Genomic DNA, 9,818 nt, shown 5'->3' with positions numbered 1-9,818 from the left:
TAAAAGTGTTGTTATTTAGGCCTGGGATAGAGATGAGACGAGGTTTGTGGCAAGACGGAGTGCTCGACACCAATTGTCTTATTCCCGCACATTGGAATTGGACATACCAGTTTCAAGTTAAAGATCAAATCGGTAGCTATTATTATGTCCCGTCTATCAATTTTCAATGGGCTGCAGGTGGTTTTCGTGGGTTTATAATCACAAACCGTAAGGTTATCATGCTTCCGTTTAATACCCCTGATGGCGATATTGTCATTACCCATTGGCGATTGGTATACTCGTGATCATAAGGTTTCTGTTCTGTCTATATCTAAGAAAGAATTTTGTAATATTAATGTTGATATTAACTTGAATACGTCGCTAAGCTTTATCAAAGGAAGTATCAATGTGGTAACCATATAACTATATTTTTCATTTCTTTGAATTCAAGTAGTATATTGTGCACCTCAAAGGTAGTCCAATTTAGGGGGTGCTAAACGGGTCGTGCTTGTCACACCCCAACCAATGGCGGAAACATCGGGATGAGACGAAGTGTGAAGATTGCTCGAGACATCATAACGCTAATAATTGTGACAAGTATTTAAATAATCGTTTCATTTCATTTCTAAAGAATCAAGTACAAGGTTTTGAAACAAAGTACAACAACATGAATAACAAAATGATACAATACAAATACGATTCTTTCTAAGTGTGTATCTAAGCATCCTGCTAGATTCCATGCATCGTCAACATCCACCTGTAACATGTTAAAATAAAGTTCAATGCAAAAGCAAAGGCGAGTATACAAGTTTGATACGTACATAGCAATAGATAAGTTTGAACAATTCCTCATAGCAAGCATGTGATTCAAGATGAACATTTAAATATGGTATGTGTCTAACGTATCAAACCAAGGAAACGCAATATGCTCATGACATAACCGAAGATAAAGAGGCGGGTCGTTAATCCTACAGCGCTACATATGTCACGGTTTGGCTCGTACGAAGTTAATGATAAATTCGACACATAAGATTAATCCAAGTTTAAAGCATCAAGCCATCACGTATACAAGCATGTTATAGGAATGTTCATGTGTTTAAGCAAAATGTTCATGTGTAAGTTTGTTGATAGATAAACATGTTACACCCCAAAAGTGGTAAAAGTAAAAAGGGGAATACGAGTATACTCACAAAGTTTGCATATGCTTTCCGATTATCCAATTATTGACGAGTTGATGAGGTTAGAGGATTGAATGTGCGGGGTTAAAGTTCAAGTATGCTTGGAGCCGAGATTCGGTATTTAAAACAGCATAAAAGTAAGATATGAGAATAGCATGTGAAAATAATCACCTTGCACACATAACCCTTGTTCTTGACACTATTAGAACTCAAGAGAGTTGGTATGATTTCATGGATTCAAAGGTCCATCAGAGTCGTAACAAGAGCATGGTCATAGATGATGTAACATGTTCTTGACAAGTAACTATTAAGTTACCATCAAGTTTAGTTACTTAGGTATATATGTATGTACATAGAATAGCTTAGATATTATATTGGTTTCAAGTCTTATGATTCAAGCATGAGGTAGGAGATCAATGTCTCCATTTAGGCACCTCTTTGTGTCATAGAGTTCATACATGAGGTAGGAAGAACAAGCTTCCATTTAGGCACCTCTATTGTTCACCGCTACACTTGTTGTTATAAACAACAAGGAGGGTCATGAACATACAAGTATTATGGTATTAACAACAACTAAACTATAGCAAAACATCAAGTAATGAGTGGATTCTTATGAAGGATAGCCCAAGCTAGTCCAACCATCACACATTCATCAAGTTTCATACTTGAACACTACTTGTGGGTAAAACCCTAATTAAAAACAGAAAGTTTATGAGGTTTTAACCCCTGATTTAGATGTCTCAACCATGTTTTTAAGCTTAACCAACCATAAGAGGAGTTGTAAGCATTAGGACATTGGCTTGAGTTGTGTCAAACACAAGTTGGATGAAGTTTACATAAGTTTGTAACAAAACAGAAAGTTTTTGGTCAATTTCGGAGCAATTCCAGGTCTGATTTCTCCAAGGAGAAGTCAAGGAATCAAACCCCATGATTAACCAAGCAAATAGGAAGAAGAATCAAGTGTTTTCATCAAGAAATGAGCAAGTTATGCCAAGTTTAGTGTAGAGGTATGAATCTGTCCGAAAATGCAGATTCTTGCTTGAATTTGGGAGTGTTTTGGTGATATTAGAGAGTGGTGAAAGTGTCCAAGTGCTTGGGGAAGCTTGGGTACTTATAGGGAGGTGATTAGGGTTGTTTAGAGGGGTTAACAAGTGCCTAAACTCGGTTTAAACTCGAAATCCCGCTCAAAAATGGAAGCTGGTCGCGACCATCCAACTTTCTGCAGATCAGGGACCTCACGCGGGCCGCGTAAGAGGATGGGGCAAGTTCACGCGGGCCGCGAGCTCTTTGTGGTTCCGGATTTAAGTTTCGTTTATTACATTTTGGCCCCTAGAGTTGTGTAATTGATATTTTTAAGGTATTTAAGGGCCATATTTGCCATAAAGGCATAGTTCAAGACATGATTTAGTATGAGGAGTATAAACCAAGTATAATTAAGCGTATAAGTATCAATTCAAGTGTCGTTCTTGTTCAAAATATGTTCGAAGCATAAGTTTAGTTTGATCACAAGTTCACACATAGATTCCAAGTATAATGATTAAACATTGATTGATGCACGAAGTCGAACATACGAGCATAATTAGATTGCATACAACATATGAGTAACGCAATACCAGTTGCATTAATGATCCAAGTCTCGATTTGATAAGGATTACGAAGGAAGAAAAGATTACAAGAATACAAGGTTTCCAAAAATAGTTTTACGAACGATGGTTTCTAATTTTAGGAAGTATGAAAACGCGGGCCGTTACAGTCTCCCCTCCTTTAGAAAATTTCGTCCCGAAATTTATTCAAGAGGTAGACTTGAAGAGTTTTAGTAAAAATTTGAGACTTGAAAATTTTGAAATATTTTGAAAGGCACAAAACTTTGGAGGACGATAAGGTAAATTTGTGAGTTAGTTTATTGCCTAAAATAAATTGAGGTGTCTGACATAGTTGAAATATGTAGGTGCGTATACAGGCGAAGTGAGTTTAACCGCTTTGAGTAGCTTAAATTGGCGACGTATTTAAAAAGGTGACGTATTTAAAAAGGTGACGTATTAAGAGAGAAGATGATGACAAATGGTTTGTATTTTGATGGGACGTGGTAACGGAATCACATTTGTAGAAGATTGATTATTGAGTGAAACGAGAAGGTTTGGCACCTTAAATAAAGCTTTAAAGTCGTACTAAGTACAGTTACACAAAAATCAAAATAGGAAGACTATTTTATAGGTAAGTTAGGACTCGAATGTTTAAACAAGCTTAATTGCGAATGCGGTTTGTATGAACTAAAAGGATAAGGAGAATAATACGAGTATAGAATGAACGAATGACTCTTAAAGAGTACAAGTATGAGATTAGCATAAATGTTGGATAGATGAACGTAGTGTGTTAAGGATGAAGTCTCGTCATGGATAATCGGATATAATGCGTTTGTGAGTTGCGTGAAGTTGTATTAGGTCCAAAAGGTCTGCAAAACACTGAATTTCTCATGGCACGTTCCTACGAAATTTTTGTAACATGGTGAAAACACTTATATATAGGAAGTACCAGCGGCGTATCCACCATGTTTTGACCACGTTACGTCCGTTTCGTATTCGGTGTCATGTTACGTTCCGTGTCTTACCATACACAGTAGTACACTCTATGGTTCTCATGCGCTTATCACTATAATCCCGTGTGCACCCGTGATTATATTGATCATCGTATGGTCCGCATAGCTTGTACTAGTTATGTATGAATTAGGGTATACATAAAAAAAAAATTAGAATGTGTATGTATAAGAATGTAGTATGTAAGCAAGTCCATGCTTAAGTATGCGTGGGACCCACGCAAGCGAATCCCTCGGGTTACGCTCGCGTATAGGTACGAATGTATGAATCATGAGTAAGGATGAAAGTATGAGCATAAGTTTAAGTATGAATACGCATATATGTACGAGCATAAACATAAAACGTGTAAGTAGTATGTGTACAAGCAGAAGTGTAAAACGTATAAGTAGTATGTGTATAAGTACAAGCATAAAACGTATGAACATAGGTGTAGGTATGAAAAATAAATATTGCATGCATGGTGTACGTTGAGTCATTGCGGATTAGAAAGGCTAAGTATGTAGATACGAACGATATAAATGGTGTCATCGCGAGGTATCGACTAAAACGCGTATGACGATATGCATGTATAGTTGTTCAAACAAAACGTTGAGTTTATCTAATCAAAATTAGATTGAGCTTGGTTTAAAAGGTAGACTATAGTTTGCATATGTAAGAGGATATAAAGTACTTATTGGTTATGCATAACGTATTTTGTAATGATTGAAATTTGGGTAATAAAACGTTTTAAGACATGATTTAGAATCCCGTGTATATGAGTTGAGTGAAAAGCAGATTGTATGATAGAAAGTACGCTTGATAAAAACAATGCATTTTGAAATCGGTATGAGTAGGTATTTTGAATAATGATAAACAATTTGGGTATAAAATATGATCGAGTTTGCATCATAAGGTATATTGAAGAGACGTTTTGGTAACGATCACCTAGGTAAGGGAATCACCCCTAATTCGTTGGTGAGGTCGTTTTTAAGAAAAGGGGAGTGGAGTTAATCGTCAAGGTAAGGAAATCACTCCTATCTCGATGATATGTCTCCACTTGTCGTTACAAGGATTATGAATTTAAATTATATGAAATCATGCATATGTATAAATGTATGGAAAAGATTCAATATGTGGTGTGTGTAAAAAGAGAATATCGAAAGTAAATTCAATTTGAAAGATCATATCGTATAAAATGAATAATAGAAACACATGTTTAACCAAAGTTTGGAGTGTTCCAAAACGGAACTTTGACTAACCAAAGTGGTCGAAAAGTCTTTTGAATTTGAGGAGCATGCTTTGGCCTAATAGGTAAAATACTCTCGCCGACAAGTCGGTTAACGGTATTTACCCTTCCGGTTACTACATGTCCAAAATCAATCGAAATTTCGAGACTTGGAGGGATTAAAAAAATATCAAGGAGTGGAACTAGTCGACAAGGTGCGGGTTTCACCCCTAACTTGGCGATTTCGTATCCTAAGTGTGGTTGGTACTCGTCGGGTCAAAATTTAATTTCAACACTTTGACGAGGGTCCACTAGAATTTGAAATTTAAACTTCTCCATCAAGGTGAGGATTTCACTCCTAACTTGATGGTGAATTTCGTGTAAAAAGAAAAGGAAAGTGGATGAATTGAGGGTTGTTCACCAAATTATGGGTTTCACGCCTATTTTGGTGAACTCGTCTCGTTTGTGTAATATGTGTGTGGTCGGATTTGGAATAATCGAGTAGAACGCGTGAGGAAAAGTGTATATTAAAGATTAAACAAACAAGTATAACATGTCAAGAATATCACAATAAAAGTGAAATGATGAAACGAATATTAACGCATAAAAAGTATGTCAAGAACACACATAAAGGATAAAATGATGAAACAAGTATTAACACATAATAAAAAACAAGTATAGCATGTTAAGTGTTAACACATAAGTGACACATATGCTTACAATATCAAAAGAGAATAAATAAAAGCAAATAAGATAGCATGCTAGTAATTTCAAGTAAAACATACGAATAAAGCTCTAGAACTATAGACTAGGTTAAAGCATTCCTACTTTTCCTAATTCCCTATAGTTATGGCTCTGATACCAATCTGTCACACCCCAACCAATGGCGGAAACATCGAGATGAGACGAAGTGTGAAGATTGCTCGAGACATCATAACACTAATAATTGTGACAAGTATTTAAATAATCGTTTCATTTCATTTCTAAAGAATCAAGTACAAGGTTTTGAAACAAAGTACAACAACATGAATAACAAAATGATATAATACAAATACGATTCTTTCTAAGTGTGTATCTAAGCATCCTACTAGATTCCATGCATCGTCAACATCCACCTGTAACATGTTAAAATAAAGTTCAATGCAAAAGCAAAGGCGAGTATACAAGTTTGATACGTGCATAGCAATACATAAGTTTGAACAATTCCTCATAGCAAGCATGTGATTCAAGATGAACATTTAAATATGGTATGTGTCTAACATATCAAACCAAGGAAACGCAATATGCTCATGACATAACCGAAGATAAAGAGGCGGGTCGTTAATCCTACAGCGCTACATATGTCACGGTTTGGCTCGTACGAAGTTAATGATAAATTCGACACATAAGATTAATCCAAGTTTAAAGCATCAAGCCATCACGTATACAAGCATGTTATAGGAATGTTCATGTGTTTAAGCAAAATGTTCATGTGTAAGTTTGTTGATAGATAAACATGTTACACCCCAAAAGTGGTAAAAGTAAAAAGGGGAATACGAGTATACTCACAAAGTTTGCATATGCTTTCCGATTATCCAATTATTGACGAGTTGATGAGGTTAGAGGATTGAATGTGCGGGGTTAAAGTTCAAGTATGCTTGGAGCCGAGATTCGGTATTTAAAACAGCATAAAAGTAAGATATGAGAATAGCATGTGAAAATAATCACCTTGCACACATAACCCTTGTTCTTGACACTATTAGAACTCAAGAGAGTTGGTATGATTTCATGGATTCAAAGGTCCATCAGAGTCGTAACAAGAGCATGGTCATAGATGATGTAACATGTTCTTGACAAGTAACTATTAAGTTACCATCAAGTTTAGTTACTTAGGTATATATGTATGTACATAGAATAGCTTAGATATTATATTGGTTTCAAGTCTTATGATTCAAGCATGAGGTAGGAGATCAATGTCTCCATTTAGGCACCTCTTTGTGTCATAGAGTTCATACATGAGGTAGGAAGAACAAGCTTCCATTTAGGCACCTCTATTGTTCACCGCTACACTTGTTGTTATAAACAACAAGGAGGGTCATGAACATACAAGTATTATGGTATTAACAACAACTAAACTATAGCAAAACATCAAGTAATGAGTGGATTCTTATGAAGGATAGCCCAAGCTAGTCCAACCATCACACATTCATCAAGTTTCATACTTGAACACTACTTGTGGGTAAAACCCTAATTAAAAACAGAAAGTTTATGAGGTTTTAACCCCTGATTTAGATGTCTCAACCATGTTTTTAAGCTTAACCAACCATAAGAGGAGTTGTAAGCATTAGGACATTGGCTTGAGTTGTGTCAAACACAAGTTGGATGAAGTTTACATAAGTTTGTAACAAAACAGAAAGTTTTTGGTCAATTACGGAGCAATTCCAGGTCTGATTTCTCCAAGGAGAAGTCAAAGAATCAAACCCCATGATTAACCAAGCAAATAGGAAGAAGAATCAAGTGTTTTCATCAAGAAATGAGCAAGTTATGCCAAGTTTAGTGTAGAGGTATGAATCTGTCCGAAAATGCAGATTCTTGCTTGAATTTGGGAGTGTTTTGGTGATATTAGAGAGTGGTGAAAGTGTCCAAGTGCTTGGGGAAGCTTGGGTACTTATAGGGAGGTGATTAGGGTTGTTTAGAGGGGTTAACAAGTGCCTAAACTCGGTTTAAACTCGAAATCCCGCTCAAAAATGGAAGCTGGTCACGACCGTCCAACTTTCTGCAGATCAGGGACCTCACGCGGGCCGCGTAAGAGGATGGGGCAAGTTCACGCGGGCCGCGAGCTCTTTGTGGTTCCGGATTTAAGTTTCGTTTATTACATTTTGGCCCCTAGAGTTGTGTAATTGATATTTTTAAGGTATTTAAGGGCCATATTTGCCATAAAGGCATAGTTCAAGACATGATTTAGTATGAGGAGTATAAACCAAGTATAATTAAGCGTATAAGTATCAATTCAAGTGTCGTTCTTGTTCAAAATACGTTCGAAGCATAAGTTTAGTTTGATCACAAGTTCACACATAGATTCCAAGTATAATGATTAAACTTTGATTGATGCACGAAGTCGAACATACGAGCATAATTAGATTGCATACAACATATGAGTAACGCAATACCAGTTGCATTAATGATCCAAGTCTCGATTTGATAAGGATTACGAAGGAAGAAAAGATTACAAGAATACAAGGTTTCCAAAAATAGTTTTACGAACGATGGTTTCTAATTTTAGGAAGTATGAAAACGCGGGGCGTTACAGTGTTCGCGGGTTGGCGGGTTACTCGACCCAAACACGAAAAACTTAGACAAACTCGAACACGACCTGAACCCAAAATTGTGTCATACATATGAACCCGAACATGGCCCGAATATTTGTGGGTTGACCCGAATACGACCCATTCAACCCTTTTAGAAAAGTGATGAGTGACGCCAGACATACCATGGCTGTTCCGATTCTGGTCTTCGGGAGAGGGCGTGGGTTCAGATCTTTACATTTTTGATTCAGTGATCACTACTTTGATTCTTTAAAATAATTTTAAGCTATAAAGTGTTATGTTGGAAATAGCATCATAGTAACAACCAAAGATTCTTGCATATAAATTCTCCTGAATATGTGCTAGATTTCATAACTGTATCATATTACTTCAAACATCAAACGTTTACTTAGCTGAGTGGATGGTTTCACAAGATGAGTTTGAATTATCTAATTCAAAGTTTAGATAAGAAGCTTTTTTTACCCGGTAATAAGTTATTGATTTAGTAGGTTGAAATACATATGTACGTGAGCGTGTCTACATAGAGTCACAAATCAGACAGACAATACATTTGGCAAGCATCAGCTCATACGTAATTAAAGAAGAAACTGACCCCGAAAAGCAGCTTTGCCGTGGGACAGAAATAACACTTTACTTGAAGGTGATTTATATGTTCTCTTTTTATGAAGTTCATGTATCTTGTCTTTTTGTATGGGTTTTAAAACTGAACTAATCATATTATGTAGCCTATCAGTGCCAAAGCTCAAGCCCAAAGGAAGGTTGCTAGAGAGACAAAGACTAATGTCATTTACATCAATGGGAACCCAACATTTTGTTTACGGCAGAACAATGCAGGATATTTTCAAAGATTACGAGTATGAAGTTTATGATTACAACTTTGTTGATGACGTGTCTGCAGCCTTATAATCATGTAAGTTTTTTGTGGTCCAAATGAAATAAACCAAAAGAAACATTAAATATTTTTGTGTTCATATAGCCATATCTCAAACAGCAGCAACCAGTTTCTTTTTAGGCTCACGAAGGACATTTAGAAGATTTTGGTGGAAGGGTTATGCAAATGGGATGGTGCACTATCAAAGTTAACAAAAATTAAATCAAAATAAACCAGTTTTTAGAACATGTTGAATTGCCATGTAAATATATTGATTTACAGCTAAGAATGAATATTGATAAATTAAAGAATTCATGGTTTTGCTATTTGGTATGGTTTAACAGAACCCGTCGCAATGCGTGCCCCCGCCGCATCGCGGTGGGGTACTCATCTAGTTTGAAAAGAAAATAAAAAACTTGTTGAATATGGGATGAAGCTTGACTACAATGGGCCTACCAAACTTTGAAATCCCATATTCGCAGCCAGCAGTCAACGACTCAGCAGTTTTTTTTTTAATGGCAAGGACCGTGGCAACCACCGTGACACCGCGTAAACTCGATCTCCACCCGCCCGAAGGCACGACAGTAGAATAATCGGTAAAACCTCGTCTCCCATCCAAGGCGAACCGCTTTGGTAAAACCTAGTCTTCTCGGCGCCACCCGTATTCGCCCTTCACTTGGATGCCGC

The 9,818-nt window shown here is 36.6% G+C and overlaps 1 long non-coding RNA gene across 1 annotated transcript; it reads left to right on the top strand.

Annotated features, from left to right (window-relative positions):
• Positions 1-9,457, top strand: LOC110881424. Its single transcript, XR_002559726.2, has 3 exons — positions 1-291; positions 8,749-8,900; positions 8,986-9,457. It is a non-coding gene; the product is annotated as an uncharacterized LOC110881424 (long non-coding RNA).
• The last annotated feature ends 361 nt before the right edge of the window (positions 9,458-9,818 follow it).

Source organism: Helianthus annuus, chromosome 10 (assembly GCF_002127325.2).
Source record: "Helianthus annuus cultivar XRQ/B chromosome 10, HanXRQr2.0-SUNRISE, whole genome shotgun sequence".
Classification (NCBI taxonomy): Eukaryota; Viridiplantae; Streptophyta; class Magnoliopsida; order Asterales; family Asteraceae; genus Helianthus; species Helianthus annuus.
This window is presented reverse-complemented; position numbering and strand designations above follow the sequence as displayed.